At 42.7% G+C, this 12394-nt stretch overlaps 1 protein-coding gene across 8 annotated transcripts in view; it reads left to right on the top strand.

Moving 5' to 3' along the window:
- Nucleotides 1–619: 619 nt before the first annotated feature.
- Nucleotides 620–12394, top strand: part of LGALS8 (galectin 8) — a 28831-nt gene continuing 17056 nt past the window's right edge. For 4 of the 8 annotated variants that reach the window (XM_047824652.1, XM_047824650.1, XM_047824651.1 and 1 more), the window contains exon 1: nucleotides 620–752. The gene's annotated coding sequence lies outside the window, so the exon portion shown is untranslated. The other 4 variants (XM_047824646.1, XM_047824648.1, XM_047824647.1 and 1 more) reach the window with 4 other exon arrangements.

The raw sequence follows: 12394 nt of genomic DNA, 5'->3' as shown, positions 1-12394 counted from the left end.
TTGGTCCTTTACTGAACATCTCCTCTGCTCGTTACTGTGCCCCATACTGCTGACATTTTTCCCTAGGGAGGTGTGTAATTTAGGAAACACCAACACACGAAGTAATTGGCGGGTGATCCACAGCGGAGGCAAGTCCGTTAGACTAACCAGACGGGGCGCCCCCGGCTGGGCGCAGTCCAGCCGAACTGACCCCATCCCCCCCACCATTTCAGTGACACCCCAGGGTGTGCACTGGCAAAAAGGGGCGCGTCCACGTCGGGTTATCTTTCATAGCACCATCTGGACTCTGACCCACGGCAGAGGCCGGGACACCGGAGCCGGCGGAAAGCCCCGGGCCGAGGGAGCATCAGCTTTCTCCTTTCCAACCCATTTCCGTCCACTCCCACCCCGACTACGGGGCAGGGGCAGGGGCAGGTGGGTGCGCTCGGGAATTTGTAAAACACACTCTGCCGTCCTCCCCCTCCGTTCGTCCCGCAGCAAGCCGGTCGCGTTCCGATCCCCGGAGGCTGTGCAGGAGGCCCGGCTGGGGGGTGGCCGCACGCCAGCAGAGCCCCGAGCACGCCCAGCAGACGGAGGCGGGGCCGACGGAGGCGGGGCCGACGGCGACGCCCCCGCGGCGCGCGAACCGGGAAATGGAAGCGGACTGACTCCTCTCGCTTCCCGTAGCCGCCCACGCATCCCGGGATCCCGGACGACGCGCGGCGGCGGAGAAACAGCCGGGTGCGTGGAGCGGCGGCCACGCCAATCCCGCGGTGAGTCGGACGGCGGCCATTCTCCGGGGCGGGGAGCCGCTGGGTGCTGCGGTGGGCGCGCCGGATGCGGACATCGCTGTCTCCACTTTGGAGTTTGGTGGGTGGGACCTCTTGGGTGCACCCCGTCCCGCCGGTCCTCTCCGCGGCAGCGTGGGGTGGGGTGGCGGGAAAGCTCCCGGGAGGGAGCGGGTATCGGGAGCCGCGGCCCTTCCCGCTGCCCCGCTGCAGACCCTCCCCACCAGGTCTGCCTTCGCACCTGCTGGCCCCCAGCCAGATTGCCCGGGGTTCTCCTGCGCCACCTTTTAAAGGACAAGTTCTGTGCGTTTAGTGACAGACCTGCTTTGCTCTCCCGGACCCTGAACACGTTGGTGCAAGATGCCGAGTCATTTGACTGCAGTGTTAAAGTTCGGAAACGGAGGTCACTTGAATTGCTTTGTCCGCAAAACATAATGATGGCTCTTTGTGAAGCGAATAAACTGCAGGACCCGTCCGTGTGGCTCCTTTGGGAACAACCGGTTTCATGCAAGCCTGTGGCTTAAATCGGGTCACTCTCTGGTCGCGATGTAAATTATGAATGTGGCTATGGCATCTCTGTATCCTTTCCCTCTGCTCGTATTCGCGCTTCCTGAATTTTCCGGAGCAGAAGGAAGAGTTTCGAGGTTTTGACTAACGTCTAAATTAATGACAGTTTAGGGCATTCAGGTGGTAAACCAAGAAGGATGAAGTTTCTTGTTTTTCTTAATAGAAACTCATAGTTGTGGTTACTGCGTATTGTTCTTTGGTGCGATGAGAGAATTGGCGGAAGTAAAATGTAGGAAGTTTTACTTTCGTTTCTCTTTTAGTTGTACTTGATGTCTTTAAGTCTTCGCTGGAGCTATTAAATGGGTACTTCTGTCAGTGGGGTGGTTTTATCTTTCAAACTGTGGCTAATGCGTCGCAACCGCCCCCTGCCCCCCGCCCCCCATAGTTTTAAGCCACAAGGAAAACTGTATCCTTGTTATTCAAGGGATTAGACTTTTTTCTTTTTGACTAGTTTCCTTTGGAGGAGGAAGAGGAATGCCTTCTATTAAAATAAGAGCCCAAATTTATAAAGCACTTTCTTTCCATTGTTTTTATTAATTCATTTAACCCTCAGGACAAACGTGTCAGGTGAATGCTGTTATTTTCATTTTACCGATGAGATAAATGAGTATCTTTGGTAGTTGTACAGGACGATTTGCTATTATTTTATTTTTAGTAATTCCAAGTTAGAGAATTTCTAGGAGTGTATTGTTTTAAGTTTATTATTTGGTTTATTTCTGTTTGAGCAACCTCAGGATTTTGGTGGTAAAAATAAAGGACAGTGCTGATTTTACTTATCACAATTAACCTCTTCTCCTGCGTTAAGGTGCCTGCATGATCTGATAAACTTGTTTCTTGTTTTATTGAATAGTAGTTGACATAGAACATTGTGTTAGTTTCACTTGTAACATAGTGATTCGATAGTTATATGAGGTTTATGTTTGGAAAAATGTCTATTCGGGTCTTCTGCTCATTTTTTAATCTGATTGTTTGATGTTGAGTTGTAGGAGTTTTTTAATGTATTTTGGATGTTAACCCCTTATCAGATGCATTATTTGCAAATGTATTCTCCCATCCAGTAAGTTTCCTTTTTGTTAATGGTTTCCTTCACTATGCAAAAGCTTTTTATTTTGATGTAGACCCACTCGTTAATTTGTTATTAACAAAATGTGTTTTTGTTTTCCTTGCCTGAGGAGACAGATCCAAAAAAATACTGCTAAGATTGGCGTCAAAGAGCTTACTGCCTATGTTTTTTCTTTTAAGAGTTTTATGGTTTCAGGTTTTATATTTAAGTTTTTAATCCGTTTTAAGTTTATTTTTGTGTATGGCATAAGAAAGTGGCCCAGTTTCATTCTTTGGCATGTAGCTTGTCCAGTTTTCTCACCATCATTTATTGAAGAGACTATCTTTTCTCCATTCTTGCCTCCTTTGTCATAAATTAATTGACCACGTAAGCGTGGGTTTATTTCTGCGCTCTCTGTTCTGTTCTATTGAGCTTTGTGTCTGGTTTTTTCCCCCCTATGTGTCTTGTTTCTGATTATGTACTTTGTAGTGCACTTTGAAATCTGGGAGCATGGTGCCTCCAGCTTTGTTGTTCTTTGTCAAGATTGCTTTGGTTGTTTGTTTTTGGTTTTGTTTGTGGTTCCATACAGATTTTAGGATTGTTTGTTCTAGTTACGTGAAGAATGCCATTGGTATTTTGAAAGGGATTGCGTTGAATCTGTAGATTGCTTTGGGTAGTATGGGCATTTTAGTAACGTTAATTCTTCCAGTCTGTGAACATATCTTTTTTTTTTAATTTTTTTTAATGTTTATTTATTTTTGAGACAGAGAGAGACAGAGCATGAACGGGGGAGGGTCAGAGAGAGGGAGACACAGAATCGGAAGCAGGCTCCAGGCTCCGAGCTGTCAGCACAGAGCCCGACGCGGGGCTCGAACTCACAGACCGAGAGATCATGACCTGAGCCGAAGCCGGGCGCTCAACCGACTGAGCCACCCAGGCGCCCTGACATATCTTTTAACTTATTTGTGTTGTCTTCAATTTCTTTCATCAGTGCCTTGTAGTTTTGAGAGTACAGGTTTTTCACCTCAATGATTAAATTTATTCCTAGGTACTTTATTCTTCTTGATGCGCTTGTAAACGGGATTGTTAATTTCTGTTTCAGAGAGTTCATTATTAGTGTACAGAAATGCAGCAGATTTCTGCATACTGATTTTCAATCCTGCAGATTACTGAATTCTTTTATTCTGATAGTTTTTTGGCAGAGGCTTTAGCGTCTTTTATATGTAGTAGGTCATCTGGAAATACTGACGGTTTTACTTCTTCCTGTCCGATTTGGATGCCTTTTATTTATTTTTTCTTGCCTAATTGCTGTGACTAGGGCTTCCAAAACTGTGATGAATAAAAGTGGTATTGGTGGGCACACTTGTTCCTGATACGAGAGGAAGAGCTTTGAGCTTTTTGCTGTTAAGTATGATATTAGCTGTAGGCCCGTATATGGCCTCTATTACATTTAGGTATGTTCCCTCTGTGCTCACTTTATAGAGATTTTTTATCCTAAGTGGATATTGAATGTAAGCTTTTTCTGTATCGAGATGTTCATATGATTTTCATTCTTTGTTTCATTAATATGGTGTATGACGTCGATTTGTGGATATTGAAACAACCTTGAATCCCCAGAATAAATCCCACTTGATCATGTGTATGATCCTTTTAATACACTGCTGAATTCAGTTTGTAAATGTTTTGTGGTGGATTTTTGCATCTATGTTCATCAGGGATATTGGCCTATAATTTTCTCTTTTTGTGTAATGTCTTTCTATGGTTTTGGTATCAGGGTAATGTTAGCCTTGTAGAATAAGTTTGGAAGTGTTCCTTCCTCTTCAGTTTTTTGGCATAGTTTGAGAAGAACAGGTCTTAGCAATTCCTGAAATGTTGGGGTGCCTGGGTGGCTTGGTTGGTTAAGTGTCTGACTGTTGATTTCGGCTCAGGTTATGATCTCATGGTTCGTGGGATCGAGCCCCACGTTACGCTCTGTGCTGACAGTGTGGAGCCTGCTTGGAATTCTCTCTCTCCCTCTCTCTCTGCCCCTCCCCTGCACATGTGCGCTCTCTCTCTCTCTCTCTCTCTCTCTCTCTCTCAAAATAAATAAATAAAATAACCCCAATTCTTGAAATGTTTGGTAGAATTCACCTGTGAAGCTTTCTAGTATTGAATTTTTGTCTATTAGGAGTTTTTTGGTTACTGATTCAATTTCATTATTAGTAATTAGTTTCTTCAGGTTTTCAGTTTCTTCCTGATTCAGTCTTGAAAGATTGTATCCATTTCATGTAGGTTGTCCAATGTTTTGGCATATGATCATTCCTAGTAGTGTCTTATGATCCTTTGTATTTCTGGATATCAGTTGTAACTTCTCTTTCATTTATGATTTTATTTTTTGGTCCCTGTCTTCTTCCTTCCTTTCTCTCTCCCCACCCCTCCCTCCTTCCTTCCCTTCCTTTCCTGCCTTCCTGCCTTCTTTCCTAGCAGGGGAGAGGGGCAGAGGGAGAGAGAGAGAATTCCAAGCAGGCTCTATGCTTAGTGTGGAGCCCAGTGTGGGGCTCAATCCCACAACCCTGGGATCATGATCTGAGCCTGAATCAGGAGTCAGACGCTCAACTGACTGAGCCACCCAGGCGCCCCTGTCTTTTTCTTGATGAGTCTGGTTAAAGGTTTATCTGTATTGTTTATCTTCTCAAAGAATCCTTTCATTGATCTTTACTTTTTTTGGTCTCTATTCATTTATTTCTGTTCTGATTTTTATTATTTCCTTCCTTTTACTAATTTTGTACTGTGTTCTTTTTTTCTATTTCCTTGAAGTTTAAGATTAGATTGTTTATTTTTTTTTCTTTTTCTTTCTTTTTTTTTCTTTTTTCTTGAGGTAGGCTATGAACTTCCCTCTTGGAACTAGTTTTGCTGCATCCCATAGATTTTAGAATGGTGTGTTTTCATTTGTTTAAAGGTATTTTTTATTTCTCCTTTGACTTTTTTTCATTGGCCCTTTGGTTATTTAGTAGCGTGTTCTTTGGTCTCCACATGTTTGTGGGTTTTTTTTTTTTTGGTTTTCTTTTTGTAATTGATTTCTAGATTTCTAATTCCACTGTGGTTGGAAAAGTTGCTTGATATGATTTCAGTCTTCTTAAATTTATTGAGACTTATTTTGTGGCCTAATGTGATCTTTCCTAGAGAATTTGCATGTGTACTTGAGAAGAATTTGTAATCTGCTCTTTTTGGAGGGGGTGTTCTGAATGTATCTGTTCTGTCCACCTGGTCTAATGTGCCTTTCAAGGTCAGTGTTTACTTACTAATTTTCTGCCTGGATGATCTATACAATGATGTAAGTGGGGTGTTGAAGTTCCCTACTGTTACTGTATTGCTGTTAATTTATCCTCTTGTGTTTGTTAGTGTTTGCTTTATATATTTAGGTGCTTCTGTGTTGGGTGAATAAATATTTATAACTGTTACATCTTCTTGTTGGGTTGATTTATCATTATGTAATGCTCCTTTGTCTCTTGTTTCAGTCTTTGTTTTAAAAACTGTTTTGTCTGGTACAAATATTGCTGTACCAGCTTGCTTTTCTTCCCTATTTGTGTAGAATGTATTTTCTATCCTTTCACTTTGAGTTGGTGTGTGTCTTTAGATCTTAAGTGAGTCTCCTGTAGGCAGCATATAGATGTTGAAGAGAATGGTTTTTTTCTTATTGCATGTTTTTTTTTTTTTCCAATTCCTTATTCCCTCATTTGCTGAAGATTAATTAACCATAGCATCACAGGTTTATTTTCTGTTTCTATTCTGTGCAGTTGATCTATGTGTCTATTTTTGTACCATATTGTTTTGAATACTGCAGTTTTGTAATATAACTTGAAATCTGGAATTGTGATACCTCTGGCTTTGTTTCTCCTTTTCAAGATTGCTTCAGCAATTCAGGGTATTTTATGGTTTCATACAAATTTTAGGATTATCTGTTATAGTTCTGTGAAAAATGCTGTTGCTATTTTGGTAGGGATTGTGTTGAATATGTAGATTGCTTCGGGTAGCATACACGTGGTTTTTCGGTAGCATCAGCATTTTAACAGCATTTGTTCTTCCAACCCACGAGCCTGGAATGTCTTTCCATTTGTGCCATCTTCAGTTTCTTTCACCAGTTTTCAGAGTACAAGTCTTTTACCTCCTTGGTTAACTTTATTCCTTAGATATTTTACTGTTTTTGGTGCAATTGGAAATGGGAGTTTTCTTAATTTCTCTTTCTACTGTTTCATTATCAGTGTATAAAAATGCAGTAGATTTTTGTACATTGATTTGGTATCCTGTGGCCTTACTGAATTGCTTCAGCAGTTCTAGTAGTTCTTTGGTGTGGTCTTTAGGGTTTTCTATGCATAGTATTATGTCATCTGCAAATAGTGACAGGTCTTATTAACTAATTTGGGTCCCTGCTATTCTTTTTTCTTGTCTGATTGCTGTGGCTAGTACTTCCAGTACTGTGCTGAATAGAAGTGGTGAGAGTGAACATTCTTGTCTTATTCCTGACGTTAGGGGAAAACCTCTTCAGTTTTTCCCCATTTAGGATGGTATTAACTGTGGGTTTTCATATATGGCTCTTATTATATTGAGATATGTTCCATTTAAACCTACTTTGTTGAGGGTTTTGCTCATGAATGGATGTTGTACTTTGTCACATATTTTTTCTGCATCCATTGAAACTACCGTATGGTTTTAATCCTTCTCTTATTGATGTGGTGTATCATGTTTATTGACTTGGGAATATTGAACCACCCCTGTATCCAAAAGTAAGTTCCATTTGATCGTAGTGAATGATTTTTTCAATGTATTGTTGGATTTGATATGCTAATATTTTGTTGAAGATTTTTGCATCTGTGTTCATCAGAGATACTGACTTATAGTTCTCTTTTCTTGTGATATCTTTATTTGGTTTTGGTATCAGGATAATGCTGACCTCATAGAACGAATTTGGAAGTTTTTCTTCCTTTTATCTTTTTTGGAATAGTTTGAGAATAGGTAGTAACTCTTCTTTAAATGTTTGGTAGAATTCACCTGCAAAGCTGTTTGGTCCTGGACTTCTGTTTGTTGGGCATTTTTAATTTTCAGATTCAGTTTCATTGCTAGTAATCGATCTATTTAAATTTTCTATTTCTTCTTCAATTTAGGTAGGTTATGTGTTTCTAGGAATTTATCCATTTCTTCTAGCTTGCCTAATTTGTTGGCATATAGTTTTTTATAATACTGTCTTACAATCCTTTGTATTTCTCTGTTGTTGTTCTTTCTCCTCTTTCATTTCTGATTTTTTTGGTCTTACTTATTTAATGAGTCTGGGTAAAGGCATATCAGTTTTGTTGATCTTTTCAAAGAAAAGATCAGCTCCTGGTTTCACTAATCTGTTCTATTGTGTTTTTTAAATTTCTGTATCCTTTATATCTGCTCTAATCTTTATTGTTTCCTTCCTTCTGCTGGTTTTGTGTTTTTTTTTTTTTCTTCATAGTTCCTTGAGGTTTAAGGTTAGATTGCTTAGTTTGTTTTTTTTTATTTTTAATGTTTATTTATTATTTTGATAGAGACAGAGAGAGAGCAAGTGCAAGTGGGAGAGGGGCAGAGAGAGAGAGGGAGACACAGAATTCAAAGCAGGCTCCAGGCTCTGAGCTGTCAGCACAGAGCCTGACATAGGGCTCAAACTCATGGACCACAGTATCATGACCTGAGCCAAAGTCGGACAGTTAACTGACTGAGGCACCAGGTGCCCCTAGATTGTTTAATTTTTGATTTTTCTTCCTGAGGTAGGCCTGTATTGCTCTAAACTTCCCTTTTATAACTGCTTTTGCTGCATCCCAAAGATTTTGGACTGTTGTGTTTTCATTTTCATTCGTGTCCACGTATATATTTTTTTATTTCCTCTTTGATTTTTTTGATTGACCCATCCATTGTTTAGTAGCATGTTTTAACTTCCATGTATTTGGCTCTTTCCACATTTTTTCTTGTGGTCAACTTCTAGTTTCACCGAAACTAGAAGAAAAGCTGCATGGTATGATTTTGATCTTTTTTAATTCATTGATGCTTGTTTTGTGGCCTGACATACGATCTGTTGTTGAGAACGTATACTTGAAAAGAATGTGTTTTCTGCTGTTTTAGGATGGAATGCTCTGATGTCTGTTAAATCCATCTGGTCCAAAGTGTCATTCAAAGCCACTGTTCTCTTGTTGATTTTCTGTTTGGATTATCTGTCCGTTGATATGAGTGGGGTGTTCAAGTCCCCTACTATTATTGTATTACTTACTATTGATTAGTTCCTTTATGTTTGTTATGAACTGTTTTATGTATCTGGGTGCTTCCATATCAGGTGCATAAGTATTTATAATTGTTATATCTTCTTGTTGGGTTGTCCCCTTTATGATTATATAGTATCCTTATTTGCCTCTTGTAGTCTTTGTTTTAAAGTCTGTTTTGACCAATATAAGTATTGCTACTCTGGCTTTCTTTTTAAATCTGTTTGCCTGATGTTTCTCCATCCCTTTACTTTTAGCTTGCATGTGTCTCCTTCTATTCCGAATGATAGCCTTGCTTGATAGAGTATTATTGGCTGCAGATTTATTTCCTCTCAGCACTTTGAATATATCATTCTATTCCCTTCTGGCCTGCATGGTTTCTGTTGAAGGATCAGCTGATAGCCTCATGGGGTTCCCCTTGTATGTAACTGTTTTCTTTTCTCTTGCTGCTTTTAAAATTCTCTTGTTGTCACTACTTTTGTGCCATTTTAATTACTATGTGTCTTGGTGTGGACCACTTTGGGTTCATTTTCTTGGGGGCTCTCTGTGTCTCCTGGATCTGGATGTCTGTTTTCTTCCTGGATTTGGGAAGATTTCAGCTATTATGTCTTCAAATAACACTTCTGTCCCCTGTTTTCTCGCTTCTCCTTCTAGGATTCCTGTAGTATGAATGTTGAGCTTGATGGAGTCACTGAGTTCCCTGTTCACATTTTGCGTAATTTGTTTCTTTCAACTGCTCAGATTGATTACTTTCCATTACTCTCTCCTCTAGGTCATTGATTCATTCTTCTGCTTTGGTACTCTACTGTTTATTCCATTAGTGTATTTTAATTTCATCTATTGTGTTCCTCATCTTCGATTGTTTTGTGTGTGTGTGTGTGTGTGTGTTTTTAATCTCTGTTCAGTGTCTCACTGACATCCTCCACTTTCTTCCTCAAGTCAGGTGTGTACTTTATGGCCATTACTTTGCATTGTCTATCTGGCATATTACTTGTCTCCCTTTTGCTTAGGTCTCCTCTGTGGTTTTGTCCTACTCTTTTGTTTGGAACATATTCATCTGTCTCCTCATTTTGTCTAACTCTCTGGGTCTGTTTCTTTGTGTTAGGAAAGTCACCTGCATTTCCTGCTCTTGAAAATCATGGCTTTATGAAGAGGAGCTCCTGTCCACTGAGGGGTATCCTGTGTGTGTTGCATGCACCCTGCTGTTGTGGCTGAGCCACTTTTGACTTCAGCCCATTCATTTGCAGTGGCTGTCTTTGCCGGTTGCGGACAGCGTTTCGTCCCTGTGGTGTTAGTGGACCAGTCTCGGGCTGCCTTGGGCTTGAGTTGAGTCAGAGCAGGCATTTGCCAGAGATGCAGTAGTAGCTCTGAACTTCAGGGTGAGCCGTCTGCGTTGTTCCCTGAGAAGCTTTAAGTTGGTGGGTGGGGTCTGCAGTCAGAGCAGGTGTCTGCCCCCAGCCCACTGCTGGGTCCCCAGTCAGACTGGTGTGTGTGGTTATCGTCCCCTCTCCCCAGGGCGGGAGTCACCTAGGAGTGGTGCTGGCCCCGGTTGGGGCTGCTTGCACATGGCCAGGCTTGTGGCCCTGGTTTGAATGGGCTCCAGCCGAGAGCGTATTGGAGGGGGTGGACCCCCAACATGGGGGCTAGAGGGGTGCGGTGGGGCAGTGGTGTTAGCAAGGTTTGCCTGCTGCTGGTTTTCTCGCAGGAGAGGTCCTGAAGCAGAATGAGGCAGGCCTGGCTAGAAGGGGCAGATTCCTGAAGCAGTGGAAGCAACTCAAGTGGTGAATGTCAGCACAGCTTTGGCTCCCACAGGTGGCTGTGTGTTTATGCAGGGTGGGGAGAGGGAAATAGTGCTCACCAGGGTCTTTGCTCCTGGAGCAGTACCCTGTTGATCTCGGTTCCTGCTGGATGTGCTCTGAGATGAGTGAATACATCTCCCATGTGCCTCGGGCATTTTTCAAATTGCTGCTTATCCAGGCAGTATCTCTGGGCTGTTTGTTGAGCCATTTCTTTAAGGTCAAGGATTCAGCTTCTCTCCCTCCCGGCTTTCCCACAGCTGAGCCCACTGATTTTTAAAATTCCAGGTTTAAATCCCACTGGTTGTATGAACTCACAAAATTTAGCCCCTCCGGTTTTCAAAGCCTGATGTTACGGGGATTTGTCTTCCCTGTGGGGTCTTCTTGGTGTGATAGTCCGTTTCCCTTCTCTGCGCCTGTGGGTTCCTCCCGCCTGGACTGTGTGTTTAGCTTTCCACTGTGTCTCCACCCTTCCTACCCTCTTCTATGTGGTCTTTTTTCTTCATTTAGTTGTGGAGTTTGTTCTGCCTTTGGGCCATTTTCTGTTTTATGCTGATCTGAATGTTATCTGGGAACACCGTGAACTTAGGGTCCTCCTACTCCACCGTCTTCCCACAGTCCTCTGCCTTGTGTGTTTTTGTTTTTGTGTTTTGTTTTGAAATCCACTCAGCCATCCTAAGCCTTTTGATGAGCATTTAGTCCATTTACCTTTTGAAAGTAATTATTGACGGGTATGTATTTATTGCCATTTTGTTGATGGTTTTCTGGTTGATTTTGCAGTTCTCTTGCTCTCTTCTCTTGTGACTTTATGACTTTCTTTCATGTTATGTTTAGATTCCTTTCTGGTTTTTTGGTAATTTCTTGCATTTTCCCTTGGCTGATGTTCTCACTGTTCATTCGCTCTTCTCCCTGGTTCAGTAAGCATCTTTTTGACCATGACTTTGAACTCTTTATTGGGTACACTGTTTTGTTTTGTTTTGTCCTTTTTCTGAAGTTTTGTCTTGTTCTTGTGTTTGGAACATACTGTTCTGTCTTGTTTTGCCTAACTCTGTGTTTGTATGTATGAAGTAGTTCAGCTCTGTCTCCTGGTCTTCTTGTTCTTGAAGGAGTGGCTTTATGTGGATGTCCTATGGGGCACAGACACGCGCTCCCCCTTGGCCACCAGAGCCAGCTGCTCCAGGGTTCTCCCCTGCGGCAGGGCTACGACCGTGTACGTGCTCTGGTGGGCAGGGCTGGCCTCCTGCCCCGCTGGCTGTTGGGCCTGGCTGAACCGCTTCAGGTTGCTCTGCTGGGCAGGGTTGCTGTCCTGTTGGCAGCAAGGCCATGCTGAGACGTAAGGTTATGTGGGGCTCTCAGCAGTGTGCACCCCCTGACATGAGCAGTCTAGAAAGTGGATTCCAAAATGGCGTCCACCAGGATCAGCATGGCAGAATGAGAGAGCCAAATGACTGCCGCCGGTGTCTCGGTTCCCGGGGAGAGGCCCAGCTGTCCTAGCTTCTCTCGCAGGTGCTCCAGGGTTAATAAGTGGGTCTCCTTCACCTCTGGTCTGTGTGTTTTTTGGTCTGGTATTTTTGTACTGGTTTCTGGGCCGAGGGAGTCTTCACACAGTCCCTTCAAGAATGGGTTTTCCTTCCCCTATAGTTCTATAGTTTTCATGGGTGATTCCCTGTTGGTTCTGAAAGCCAGCTGTTTTGGGGGCTGGGCCATCTGTGCAGGATGGAAGGGTTGGTTGGGGTGCCTGATGTGAGCTTGAATCTCTGACTCCTCTGGGAAAATTTCCATGCCTTTGAGATCTGTCTGGACTGTGGAATGCCGTTGCCTGGGGTGTGGTTTTTCCATTCGTGAGGCTGTATCTCTGCCTCTTCTTGCGGAGGCTCTGTTCATCCAAATCCCAGGTCCCCTTCAAAAGGAGGTAGTCCATGTGTAGCAGTAGAGTCGCTGTGTCCGTGGGAGGGGGTGAGCCCAGGATCT

Source organism: Prionailurus viverrinus, chromosome D2 (assembly GCF_022837055.1).
Source record: "Prionailurus viverrinus isolate Anna chromosome D2, UM_Priviv_1.0, whole genome shotgun sequence".
NCBI classification, from domain to species: Eukaryota; Metazoa; Chordata; class Mammalia; order Carnivora; family Felidae; genus Prionailurus; species Prionailurus viverrinus.
This window is presented reverse-complemented; position numbering and strand designations above follow the sequence as displayed.